The sequence below is a fragment of the Rattus norvegicus genome, chromosome 8, assembly GCF_021556685.1.
Source record: "Rattus norvegicus strain SHRSP/BbbUtx chromosome 8, alternate assembly SHRSP_T2T, whole genome shotgun sequence".
In the NCBI taxonomy this organism is placed as follows: domain Eukaryota; kingdom Metazoa; phylum Chordata; class Mammalia; order Rodentia; family Muridae; genus Rattus; species Rattus norvegicus.
This window is the reverse complement of record NC_141541.1, coordinates 75,970,765-75,984,253: the sequence shown is the minus strand read 5'-3', so window position 1 is coordinate 75,984,253 and position 13,489 is coordinate 75,970,765. Positions and strand designations below refer to the sequence as shown.

General features: G+C 47.8%; 1 protein-coding gene across 7 annotated transcripts in view; it reads left to right on the top strand.

Moving 5' to 3' along the window:
* Positions 1–68: 68 nt before the first annotated feature.
* The window catches only part of Tln2 (talin 2), a 420,559-nt gene continuing 407,138 nt past the window's right edge, over positions 69–13,489 (top strand). For 6 of the 7 annotated variants that reach the window (XM_087562128.1, XM_087562134.1, XM_087562133.1 and 3 more), the window contains exon 1: positions 108–243. The gene's annotated coding sequence lies outside the window, so the exon portion shown is untranslated. 7 annotated transcript variants of the gene reach the window in all.

Below are 13,489 nucleotides of genomic sequence, written 5' to 3'. Positions count from 1 at the left end.
AGGTGCGGACACCCAGGAGCCGGGTGGAGAGCTCCGCCGCGCCGTCCCCCAGTGATGACGCGCTTCCTGCCCTCCCGGCGCTCGCGGGCCGTGCGCTCGCGCTCGCCCTCGGCTCCGGTTCCGCGCCCGGAGCCAGCAGCAGCGGCGGCGGCGGCGGCAGCGGCGGCGGCGGCGCAGCGTGAGCGGAGCTGGCTGCACTCGGGGGCTGGCGCTCCGCAATGAGACAGTAGCTGCATCCCCGCGGTAAGGCGCGGCGCGTGGCGCTGCCCAGCTCTCCAGCCTGCATGCGCGCTGCAGGGATTTTTCAGTGCCTTTTCCCTCCCCTCTCTAGAAGGAATATGTGGGTGGTTTTCTTCTCGGGTTTGCATCTCGTAAGTGATGTCAATGTAGAAAAACCCTGTCAAGCTTCTAGATTTCATTGCCTATCCTAGGTTTTTGGTGTTTGTTTTTCTTCTTTGCAAGAAAAGAAAAATAAATTGCAATGAATGCACCTGTCTATTGCACATGTAGGTTTCGCTGCACTCAAGCCGGGTGCTGGGGTTTGCAAACAGTCTTGCAGCCGGAGTCCGAGAGCTGATCCCTAGCCTTAGGCAGCTGATCCCTTCTCGGGCTCAGTCCTCGGGTTTCCGGTAACGGGGTCGGAAAAGCGGCCGGGTCTGCACCGAGGAGCCCCCTGGACTCCGGCGGTGACCCCGGCGCCGACTGTGTTGGCTGAGAGCAGAGCGGCTTCATTCCAACACTGGCTGCCCCTACTTCAAGCGCCACTTTGCAAACAAGTCTCCCGCCTCGGCTTGTGGAGAAGACACTCCGGGCTGCCTCCTAGCCCCCGACTCTGAGACCTGCGGGTTGCTGGACTCCCCCTTTCCCTGGCTGTCTTGCCCATAACCAGCTGCCGGCCGAGGACCGCTTAGGGATAGCGCGGGGCGGAGAGCGAGGGCAGGGTTTGGACCCAGTGCGGCGGCCTCTAGTCTCCTTCCCCGACCCTCAGGAGCCGAGATTTCGCGCCGGCGGGGATCGGGAGGGATATGGAGCCTGGCTTTTCGGGGCCCAAGGAACGACGTTCAAGGGCGCCATATTTTCAGTGGGTTTTTACAGAGGCTAAGGGGGCGCCCACTTTCCGAAGCCCCCCGGGAAAGCCTGAGCGATTGTCGTTGGGAAAGTTTGCGCGCCGGGGCGAGCTAAAAGGTGGATGTCCCCACAAGGGCGCGCGGACTGCATCGCGTCACCCAGGTCTGGCTAGGCTGGGTCTGTGGGGGGTGGGGGAAAGCGGTGCAGGGGACCGATGCACGTGGCTCGCGGGTGTCACAGTGCAGGGGAGTCATAGCACTTGGGGCAGTTTGGCGCTGAGCACACGCCCCTCTTTTCCCCAAGCTACTGCTGCCAGCGCTCCGCCGGAGCTGTGCGCACCGCCTCTCCCTGGCCCGCGCACGTTGCTGAGCGTTTTCTTCAGTAACCCCCAGCCCCCAGCACTGGGGATCGCGGGGTGCTCCACCTGGCGCGGGAGCTCACTCCAGGCTGGAGAGGAAGCGAGTCGGTTCGTAGATGGGCTAAGGGCCTGGCTTATGTGGATCAGCCTGAAGCCTCCTGTCGTCTCCTAGCTTGTGGAAGCGACAGAAGTAGTAGCACTAGCGGCTGTGTGCCGGGTTTTCTCTGGCGCGGGGCTGGTGGAGGAAAGGGGGGCGTTTCCCGAAGTCGGGGCTTCAGGTGACTCGCGAGAGAACTTGTTTTCTTGATGCTGTTGATGGAGCAGAGATGGAAGGAGAGAAGGCAGTGCTAATGAAAACTAAGTACGGGTAATTTCCAGAGAATGGGAAGAGGAGTGAGCTGGTGTTTGGGGTTGTAGGGGGACACAAAGAATAGTAGCATGGTGTCCTGAGGAAGCGCTCCCTGGAACACGTAATTAAGAGCACCGTGGTACGCCTAGTGCCAGTTTTGATTCTGATAGCTCCTGGTCGAGGGAATTACCATTTTCTATGTTCTAGCTCCCGGATGTAGTGACTTTTTAGAAGTGGACCGGTGGGGGAATCTTTACTACATACATAGTGACCACTCCTTTCTTGTGAAGGGGCAGGGCAGAGTGTGTTTGTTAACCTGTGATTGGCTGAGTGCAGGAATGTGTTAGCTTTTCGCCTTGGTGTCTTAATCAAACAGTGTCACAGTGGAGAGGTCTTGTCAGCACTTGGGATCTTCATCATAGGAAGAGATTTTTGGGAAGGACCACAAAAAAAACCTAACGGGTGTGTGTGTCTGGGGAGAGCAGGGACTTTTACGACGGAGGTGTGGCCCCTGACATCAGCAGTTGCCCATGTGCTTCATTACGTGCCACACAAAAAAGTTACCCTTTCAGTTTACAAGGATGTACCTGCTTTGTTCCTCTCCGTGGGGATCTCTGGAGAAAGTTAGAAGGAAGTGTGGCTGTGACCATTGCATGTGATAAGGCCAATACATGTGTGCATGCAGGAATGCTTTTCTCCCTTTTAATGTGAACACTAGAAGAGTGGAAAGGTCCCAGATAGAAGTTGTCCAAAATTAGAATAGCCAGTGTTAGTGGGAATTAGCTGCCCAAAGCTTCCCTTTAAATTATAGTGGCATTTCCAGGCTTAGCTTAAGAGGTGGCACACTGAATCCCAGAAGCGGAGGGTTCTTAGCCACTGTCTACCCCTGCCTTTGTGCCCCCCTTTTTTCATTTTATGTAGGAAATTCTAAGCGATCCTGAGGGTCTCAATTTTGGCTTTGTGTTTCAGACTTTCTGTCTCCCAGGGAGAAGTAAAAAAATTCCAAACTTGATCCTCATGAGTTGTTCAGTACAGTTGTAGGCTATGTGTAGGTCTAAAACTCCACCTTGCCCAGGTTTGTTTGCCAGCATCGTTTCCTAGAGGGCATTTTAAATTTATTTGTTTTTATGTGCATGTGCCTACCGCCTGTGTGCAGAGGCCAGAAGAGGGGCTTGGATCCCATGGTAACTGGAGTTATAGGTGGTTGTGAAGCACAATGTGGATGCTGGGAACCAAGTGTATACCCTCCACAGAAGCTGTAAGAGCCGCTACCCGAGGAACTTGTCTGTACGTGTGCCCCACATAGTTTTGCACAGCTTTTAAATGTGGTGTAATGAAAATTAATTTAAAGGAGCTTTAAAAAAGTTTTTAAAAATCATATTCATGGGGTTGGGGATTTAGCTCAGTGGTAGAGCCCTTGCCTAGCAAGCTCAAGGCCCTGGGTTCAGTCCCCAGCTCTGAAAAAAAAGAAAAGAAAAACAAATCGTTTTCATATATATATATATATATATATATATATATATATTATGGGTGGGCACAGGTCGGGGAGTGCCACAGGCACCCCCTGCGATTGGCTTTGTGGCGAGTGCCCTTCACCAACCATCTGTGTCTTCTCGTCAGCCCCAGAGATGCTTTCTTTCAGGCCCTCTAATATTTAATCTCGACTGGAATACCTTAAGTTTTATTGGATTTCGTATGCCTCTCTCACCAGGTATGATTAACCAGGCTTTACCATCTCTTGCCTGGTTCTTACTATCGTGATTTCAGGTTGATCAAAGTGCCTGGTTTGTTTTTTCCCCCTAGTGAGACTTTGTAACTTCAAAGGGGGCTAGAGAAGTGCCTTGGTGAGTTGGAAAGCTGCCTATCAGTTTTCAGGCCACGTGACAGGTGATGTGTACAGGCTGTGCCGCGCTCAGACTCTTAGGATGGTGTCTGGGACTTGGGATCTGTGACATTCTTGCTCCAGGACTTTTGAGCCCAAATATTTTCATGGGGCTTTTGGGTGGCGTTTGACTAACAGGAAGTACTAAAGCCAGTTAAATCATTCAAAAACAATTTTTTTTTTATTAGGCACCACAAAAATGTTTAAGGGCAAGAAGGAAAAAAATATAACAAGGAGGCCGGCACTCCGGAATTATAGTTTAACAAACCCAACTGGTGCCTTTTTAATTACAGTATTTACCCCATCCAGAACTTTGTAATCCCATTGCTTTTATATTTAATAACAAGGCTAGCAAAAACATAAGCCAAACACAACTATTACAAATAATGGGGATAAGTGGAGGCTTTACCCAGATGTTCTTCCTGAAGTTGAACTCTTCCTAATGTCTTCGCCGCTCCCCTTCCCAATAAACAGGCACAACTCAAAAGGTAAAGCAGTCCCAGAGGGTAAAACGGAAATGGAAAACACCGGCAGCCTCTGATGCACCCTGGTACTTGGCATTCATCTGACGATTGATGGACAAGCGGAACCCAAGAGTCATGGTCCTTGGAACCTTCCTTCATGTGTTACCCTGAGACGAGGCTCCTTTGCAGCCCGTCTCACAGCGGGTTTTCAGGGTCTGCGCCAGCCCCCACGTTTTTGCTTTGCTCTGCTTCTAACCAACAATTCTGCTGGCTAACACTGTTCTAAAGCCTTGGGCGACTCACAAGCGTTTGTGTTAAGACTGACGGAATTTTCTGTGTCTTCCATTCCTTTGTCCGGCTGAAGCTTTTGGGGGTTTATCTTGCTGCTCTGATAAGTAACCCTGCCCTCACCGCACATATCAATCGCTTGAGGGTAGTGCTCTCATTATGTGTTTATCTTGTAGATAAGGTGGGGAGGAGGTGAGTGTGATTGACCTGCTTTTGGAGCAGAGATCCAAAAGGACCTATCAAAGGATGCACAAAGGGAGCGCTGGCAACTCCCAGAACAGGAGCAGAAGGTGGGCTGGAGGGGTGGCTCAAAGGTTAAGAGCACTGGCTGCTCTTGCTGAAGTTCTGTTCCCAGTACCCATGTGGCAGCTCATAGTTTTCTGTAATTCCATTTCTGGTGGATCTGATTCCTTCTTCTGGCCCCTGCAGGTACCAGATAAACACGTATACACATGTTGGCAAAAAACAAACAAAAACAAAAAAAAACCAACAAAAAACCGGAACAAACAAAAAATTGAGCCAAAACCAAAATTCATACACATATATGAAATGGGGCTTCACTTATTTATTTATTTATTTATTTATTTATTTATTTATTTATTTATTTATTTATAAATAAGACTCTATTCATGTCCTCAATCCTCTGTACTCTGTTCTGGTTCCTGAACATCCTCAACCTCCATGACCCTTGCCCTTTCTCTCACTTTGCTGAGTACCCAGTCCTTGATTAGAGCCACTCTCTGTTTTGCTTTCACTGCTCTCAAACCCCCCAGCCCCCCACTAATGAGCCTGGGTGGAGAAGCCACTGGGCCATCTGCACTGCTGTGCTCTTGATGTATGACTGTGAATCCCAGGGGGCCTCTTGACACGGCCAGACCCACTGTACTTCTATCCCGAGATTGCTGTCGGCTGGTGATTTGGTTTAACTGGCACCCTCCTGTATTGAATCAGCTGACCCACTGGTGAGGAGTTCGCATTCACCCCAGAGTTCGTTCTCTCAGCACTTCTGTAGCTGTCTTCTTCCCCCTCCACATTATCAGATTCCCTCTTTGATGGATTGTCGTCACAGGAGATGCTCTAACATCTTCACCGTAGGCAAAAAGCAGCAGCAGCAGCAGCAAGTGACATCTCTTCCAGGGCCTTGTGCTTGCTAGGCAAGCGCTCTACCACTGAGCTAAATCCCCAACCCCCAAGTGACATCTCTTGACCTTGTGTCCTACCCCATTCATCTCCCATTTCTTTGCTCTCCCTTTTAGTGGATATTAAAAAAAAAACAACTTTTATTTTCTGTGTATGAGTGTTTTATCTACATGTTATGTCTGTGCACTATTTGTGTGCCTTGTGCCTGTGGAGGTCAGAAGAGGGCATTGGATTCCTTGGAACTGGAGTTACTGGTGGTTGTGGTCTGCTGGAAACTGAGCCCTGGGTCCTCTGTAAGAGCAAAATGTGCTCTTAAGTTAAGCCGTCTCTCCAGTCCTTTAGCAAAACTTTTTTTTAAAAAAAAGAGTTGTCATGTTCTCACTTTCCTCCACACTTATTTTATATTTTTAAATTGGAACTCACTATATATTCCTCAAACTTGCTATATAAACCAGGCTGGCTTTGAACTTACAGAGACTTGCCTACCTCTGTCTCCTAAGTGCTGCGATCAAAGGAGTGAGCGTGGGCGGCCATGCCTGGCTTCCCCACTTGTTTTTTTTTTTTTCTCCCAGTTGACTCTGGCTTTGCCCTACCCCCTCCGTCAAACTCTTCTTAAGGGAATGGAGAGAGCTCAGTGGCTTTTGAAGAGGAAGCAAACCTGGTTCCTAGCATTTACAGCTTACCACCTGGAGCTCAGTTTCAGGTCGTCATATACCGTCTTCTGGACACCATGGGCACCTGTACTCATGCACACAAACCACACATATATGCACAATTAAAAAAATAAACCAATCTTTAAAACAAAAGATCCAAAGAAACCCTTTTGTTGTTGTTGTTTGAGATATGGTTTCTCAGTGTAGCTCTGGCTGTCCTGGAACTTACTTTATAAGCAAGGTTGGACTCATAGAGATCCACCTGCCTCTGCCTCTGCCTCTGGGAGTGCTGGGATCAAAAATGTGTGCCATCACATGGGGCACAAAGAAACATTTCTTAAGGCATCAGCAGCATCTGAGGAGCAAGTCCAGGGGTGCTCTTTCAGTATCTGCAGCCTCCCTACATAATTTAGTCAGCTGATTGTCTACTGTCTTGAACATTCTCTTCACCAAGTCAATCTAATCTGCCTCTGGCAGCTCTGACTCCAGCATTCTTTTTTGTTTGGCTTCTGGAAGCCAGAAATGTGGTTTCATGAAATACTTCTTTTTGGAGTCTGCAGTTCTCTCAGATCCTGAGGGTCACAGTGGTATCCTTTCTTATGTCTCGGACCGCTTTTCCCGAATCCATGTTACTTTGACATTGCATGATAATATTACGAATGAGAACTTACCCATTTTTTTGGCATACAAGCTCCAAGGGCTCCAGGGATGGCCCAGTCTGGGAGGTGCTCACTGTACAAGCGTCCAGCCCCAAGTTCCACTCCACTTCCCTGTAAAAGTTGGGCGTGGTGCTATATATTGTAACCCCAGTGCTGGGGAGGTGGTGACAGGGGTTTTTGGGTCTCCTTGGCTCACCAGACTAGCTTTACTCCTGAAGGTCCCTGTCAGGTGAGAAGAGACCCTGTCTCAGAAAAGGAGTGCACCGGGGCTGGACAGATGGGTCAGCGTTAAGAGTGCTTTCTGTTTTTTCAGAGGACTGGAGTTTGGTTCTCAGTACTGATTTGGATTCTGGATTGTCCTCAGTTGTTTGTATTTTGATGTTAATTACACTTACCCTAGAGGGGCTGCCTAGAACCTTTGCCCCAACACCTATATTAGGTAGGTTGGAGAATTTACCGCAACACCTCTATTAGGTGACTCACAGCTGCCTGTAACTCCTGGTCCAGGGGATCTAACACCAGTCTGACCTTCAAAGGGACCCCCCCCCCCACATACACATGGGTACTTAGACTCAAAATTATAAATAAATAAATAATAAAATAAATTTTAAAAGGCTGGGTGTAGTGGATCACACCTTAAATCCCATCGCTGGCCAGGGAGAGGCAGGTTTGGAGTTTCAGGCTAGCCTTGTCTGTGTGTGGAGTTCCAGGTTATCCAGGGTTCATAGTGAAACACACGCACTCACACCGCGTGCTCTGCCACTGGGTCTCCATGTGTCTGCAATAATGAATGCCTGTCATATAGCAAACACCCAAAACATTCTAATGAGTGATGGGCTCTTCCTGGTTCCAGAGTTAGCCTTGGATGAGCAATTCGGCCCTTTCGGATTTTGTATCAGGATGCAGTAGTTTGAGGTCTTGTGCTGGGAATGAGGGTCTCCGGTATCGAGAATTGGTAGTCACATCCTTGTAAATACTTGTTGAGGGACAGGAAGCACCTGTCAGTGATGGCGAGAGGGAGACAAATGGCTGCCTCTCTCATTCTTATCTCTGTGAGAGGGCCACTTAAGCAGTCTTATTGGTAACTTTTGACACTGGGTTGAAGATGACAAATTGACTTGTCTGAAATGTTTTGTCATTGACCTCAGTGTCCTTGTGTATCACTCATCCCCAGAGCCCACTTGACCAGTGAGGAGCTGGCTCCCTCTTCTAAGTCTGGCTCCTGGAGAGTCAGTTCCAGCATCTGGGCATCTGGGAGGGGCAGTTCCCTGGATCTCCCCATTGCTGCTATCCTGGGGATCCAGGCTAAGGAGTGCTGAGGCTTGGTAATGCTTCTGTGAAAACATTTTTCTCCTCCTGTTTGCCTTGCCTCAGGACTGCCTAGGTAATGACTTGGCACCCGTGTCTAGTTCCCTATTTGATTTGAGTGAAGCCATTTCCTAAATATGGCCTGAGGTCATTCATGGCAGGTCTTCCAAGGAGAGTGTGGATTATTCCTGGGTTTGAGAGATTATACAGAGGCTACTTTAAGAGGCTTAATGTTCTCCTTGAAGGGCTTTCAACTGGCCTGGCACTTGTCATTCCAAGCCCTCCCCATGTGGCGTTAAAGGAGCTACCCTGTGGTAAGATGTCAGGCGAGGCCGCTGAGCTGACATATAGCCACAGAGCACTTGGGTTTAGCATCCAATGCGGGAAGGTAGATGTCTTTGTAGGACATTTTAGCCTAGTTCAGGGGGAGTGTACCAAAAGAAAAAAAGAGCCCAGGGTGACAGTTTATTTGGTAAAAGTCCTTTTCTTGCAAGAATAAGGTCCTGGATTTTATTCCCAGAGCCAACCTTCCAAAAGCCAGATATAGTGAGTGGTGAATGCTTTTAATTCCAACAGCAGGGAGGTTGAGACAGGGGGATCCTTGGGACCTGTCTGCGAGTCGAGTCAAGCCTAGCTTACTTGGCTGATTCTGGGCCAGTGAGAAACCCTGGCTAAAATAAAAAAAAGAAAAGAAAAGAAAAATGTAGATAACCGTGATTTCCACATATGTGCGTACAGGTGCTCATAAGCTTATACACATGTACATGTGTACTCAGGAAAACACATATACACATACACACACAGGGAGACAGACAGACAGACAGACACACACACACACAGAGACAGACACACAGAGAGACAGACAGACAGACAGACACACACACACACACACAGGTGAGTTGGAGCTTCTGGACCTTCTAAGGCATGCTCCTTCCCACCTACCTCCCCACTTTGAGTCTTTGAGGAGAGACTTAGAGAAGAGAGTGGAGGAGGTCAGGGCAGCCACAGGACTGAACAGGCCCCTGCAGGGCACACGGGACAGACTTGGCTGCTCTGGAATGTAGGACAGCCATCTCACTGGGTCACAGTTCCACAGCTCTCCTACACACTGATCACTGAGACCCTGTAGCCTCCCACTTGGAATACTTATTGAAAGAGCCTTTGATTGTCTTTGGGGGAAATTTCGCTTTCTGGTCTCTTTCTCCAGCTTGTTTTGTCCTACTTAGGGGAGAGGGAAAGCTCATTCAGCTTGAGAAAATTGCCCCTTGAGGCCTGTGATGGAGTGAGTGTTGGAGATGGCTCAGGTGGATTTAACCAGCTCCCTGGCAAGGTGGGGGGTGACCAGATGCTGGCCAAGTGCTACTGTGATGGGAAAGGAAAGGGATCGAGAGGTTCGAGCTCAGAAGTGCAGTGGTGGATTTGATGGTTCTTAAGGTCCTTCCCTGCTTCTTGCTGGTGAACTTGTGGCTGTTGGGGCTCTCCTATCTAGTGACGGTGGATCCAGGTCAAGAGTGCACAGAGGAGGATGCAGGCACCATGTTCTTCACTGCTACCCATCCACTCTTGGATGCACCTTGTAAAGTGTTTTCTTGGAAGTTTATGGTCAAGGCTGGTGGAATTTGCAAAGCATGAGTGACCAAATGTCCTGGAAAAAAATATAGGAAAATGTTGCTTTTCTTTTGAGTTTTACATGGCTATCGTGGCAGAGCTCTCTGCACACCGAATGGCTTAAAGACCAGGTGTGTTCCTGCAGTTCCAGAGTTTAGAAGTTCATTTCAAGGGCCGCGTAGAGAGTCTATTGAGGGCCTCTCCATGCCCTCTCTGTGACCTGTGCTTCACACCTTCACCCTTTTATCTGCTGCCTGTTTCTGTCCCCAAATGTCCTCTGTTTGTAACACACCTGACACATTGAATTAAGGATCACCCAAATGATCATATTTCAACACCATTGTCTCTGTGAAAACCTTATTTCTAAATAAAGTCACCTTAGATACATACAATAGGACTAGAACATGGTTCAACCCATACATGGCACATACAGATGATGGAACAGATTTGTTTCAGAATCTGAGTGTGCCATGAATTGCTTGCTGGTGAATTCCCTTTTCAGGCTAAAGAGCTGGGGGTCCTTCACTGTGGAGTCTTGCACCTATGGGTGCCATTGCCCTGCACCTGTCTCTTTGCATCTTACTAAGACCTGGCAAGTTGGTTGCCATGACAACTGTGGGAGGCAGATGTTCTCATCAGACTCTGAGAAAGCAGAGTTACAGCAAGGTCTTTTTGCTGAATGTTGCGTGAGTTTGACTCTAACTCAGGTCTTCTCCATTTACTAATGTCTCCCCCAACACCTGTGTCTCCTTGACATGAGTAATTGTCTCCTGGGAAACTCCTGGGAGGCCTTGTTGGATACTTATGAACCTAGCTGAGACTTTGACCAAGGAATCTGTATGTTTCCTTATTTCCCCTGGAGATTTTGATACATTTAGATAGGAACATTGTTTCATCACCAAGTTTTCATTTGCACGGGTGCCCCCCCTTCCCCTTGTGAGGCCACAGCAGATGTCACACAGAGAGAGACTATTACTGGAAGGGAGAAAACTGTGTGTGTCCTGGAACCTAAGCTGCTGCCGATCTATTGAGAGACACAGTGTAGTGTAGCCCAGACTGGACTGGAACTCTATGTAGCTGAGGATAACCTTGAACTTCTGATCCTCCTGCTCCACTTCTCAGGGGCTGGAATTACTGGAGTGAGCCGCCACAACTGATTCTATGTTGTCTTGGGGATGGAGCCCAGCATGCTAGAGAGACGAGAGCTCTACCAGCTCAGCCATCTCTCTAGCTCCTGCTCTGTCCTGTACACAGCCCCCTTGGTAGTATTCTGTGGGCAGGGCATTGGGCTACTCAGGTTGTGCAAATGAAAATTCTAGGTTCAGTGAATGGAAAAAAAAAGATCTTGTGAACTTTCTGTCATACATAGATCCTCATCACACTGCAGTGTGGAGATACATTTGGATTGTTCAATTGCAAATAAATGCTTCAGACTTTATTAAAGCAGAAAAACGAATCCTTCAGGAAGATGGAACAAGACGGGGGGCTGGATAGCCCTGTGGTTAAGGCTGAGTACTTCTGCTGAAGAGGACCTGGGCTGGATTCCTAGCACCCATGGTAGGTGACCCACACATGCCTTCAATTCCAGATCCATGGGATAGAACTGTCTCTTCTGGCCTCTGTGGGCATCTGCTCTCTGGTGCACATACCCTTCCATTCATTTATGAACAAATTTTAATGTATACAACTGTAATGTGTGTAAAAAGTTTAAAAGTTATGTGACAATTCGGTGTCTTTACCATTAGAGAATATCAGTGTATTAATGAAAACGTGCTTCAGTCTGTGGGTGCTGAAGTCACCTGCAGAAAGCATTTAAATGTGGCCAGTTGGGCTCTGCCTCTTCAAAATTTTCTAGCAGCAGGGACAAGGTAGGACCTGAATTCTAGTCTGCTAGATCAGTGATTATATAGAGAGCTGGCAGCCCCCCCTATTAGTAAAATATTGTCCTTGTGTCGTTCCCTGTCAGTATTTACAGTACCAGTCTCCTTGAAGAATGAAAACATTCCTCAGTTTTGCTATTAGCTTATAAATTACAAGCCATTTTCAGGACCAGTGGCCAGCCCCTCCCCCTCCTCTCTGAGACAGTCTCATAAATCCACGGCTGGCTTGAAAGTCACTGTATAGCTAAGAATGACTTTAAGCTTCTGGCAATCAGCTTCATGTTTCTACCTTCTGGGGGCCAGGATTTCAGACATGGGCCACCATCCCCAGTTTGTGTGTTGTTAGGTTAGTACCTAGGGCTCTATGCTAATTAGGCAAGCATCGTGGGTGTGGTCCTGGTCTAACCGGCATTGGAATGCCTGTGGAGTATGGGTGAGCCCTGTAGCTGCCCAGTCCTCAGCAAGTTTGATAGTTTGTGTGAGGCTCAAGAATTTGTTGTTTTTATAGGCAGGATCACCTCAGGTTTTCTGAAGTTTGAGGGTCACAGGACTGGGGTTTAGCGATCACTCTTCACTACCACCCACCACCCCACCCCATGTATAAACATTACCACGTGTTTTAGTGATGTTTCTAACCATTTTCTGTTTGGGGTTTTATTGTCTGGTTTGAAGGTGCTAGGGCATCCAACAGTTGTTGTCATCCATTTCTGAGTTTTCTTTGAATTATCACTCTCCCATTTTTACATAAGCTTCTGCAATTCAGTTTAAAGAAAGTCTTAAAAAGTTGTGATCTTTGACTGGGTAAGGGCACATGGACATAGTATGTGAGTGAGAGTAAAACTTTCTGGAGAGGATTTAAGGTTTTGTGGTTTTAGCTTGCACAGGTGGTTAGGGGCAGCCTGCAGGAGGAGACATCGAATCCTTGAGCTCAGTGTGCATTTTAAACTAAACAGTTGGTAAATGGTTACATATGGGAGGGGGAGGGGGAGGCAGGACCCTGTCCCCTTGGTGAAGGAGATTCAGTTGCATTAACAGGGACACAAGATCTTGGTATTTTGAGACCCATGCCTTGCAGATGTTGTGTGAATTGATTTCCTGCCCCCAGAGACAAGATATTTTTGTTCAAATTCTGTGTTTTTTTTCCTTCTTGGAGGAGACTTTCAGCTTTAGAAAGGGGAGCCAAGATTAATCTTGTGTTATTGGGTCCTGTGTAACATTATTTCATGGTGTGAGCCTAGCCTGTAATGGTAGACTGCTTCTCCAACCCCACATCACTTCCTATAGTGCATTCTTGAGAAGTCTCAAAAAGCTGTAGCAGACTCTATATGTGTTTGTCATCATTGATAAAACTGCGTTCCTATAAAGAATGATTTTTTTTTACTGTGTGTAGCTGCATTTCAGTATTTCTTTTAAAAAAGTGGATCTTTTGTTTGTTTGTTTTGTTTTGTTTTAAATTGTGGGTTTTTCTGTGTAGCCCAAGCTGGCCTTGAACCTGGAGATTCACCTACCTCTACCTCCAGAGTGCTGGGATTAAAGTTGACATATGCACCTTGACACCCCGCTTTTTTTTTTTTTTTTTTTTTTTTATAAAGAAAATGGTTTTTCAAGACAGGGTTTCTCTGTGTAGTCCTGAATGTCCTAGAACTCACTCTGTAGACCAGGCTGGCCTCCAGCTCAGAGATCCACCTGCTGGCATCAAAGATGTATGCCGCCATGCCCAGCCCTCATGAGTTTCTTAAGGCCTTGTATGCACATGCACAGTGGTGGTAAAATAACCTAAAAGGGAAACATGTTGCAAAGAGGCATCACATTAGACTATTACACAGTGGCTA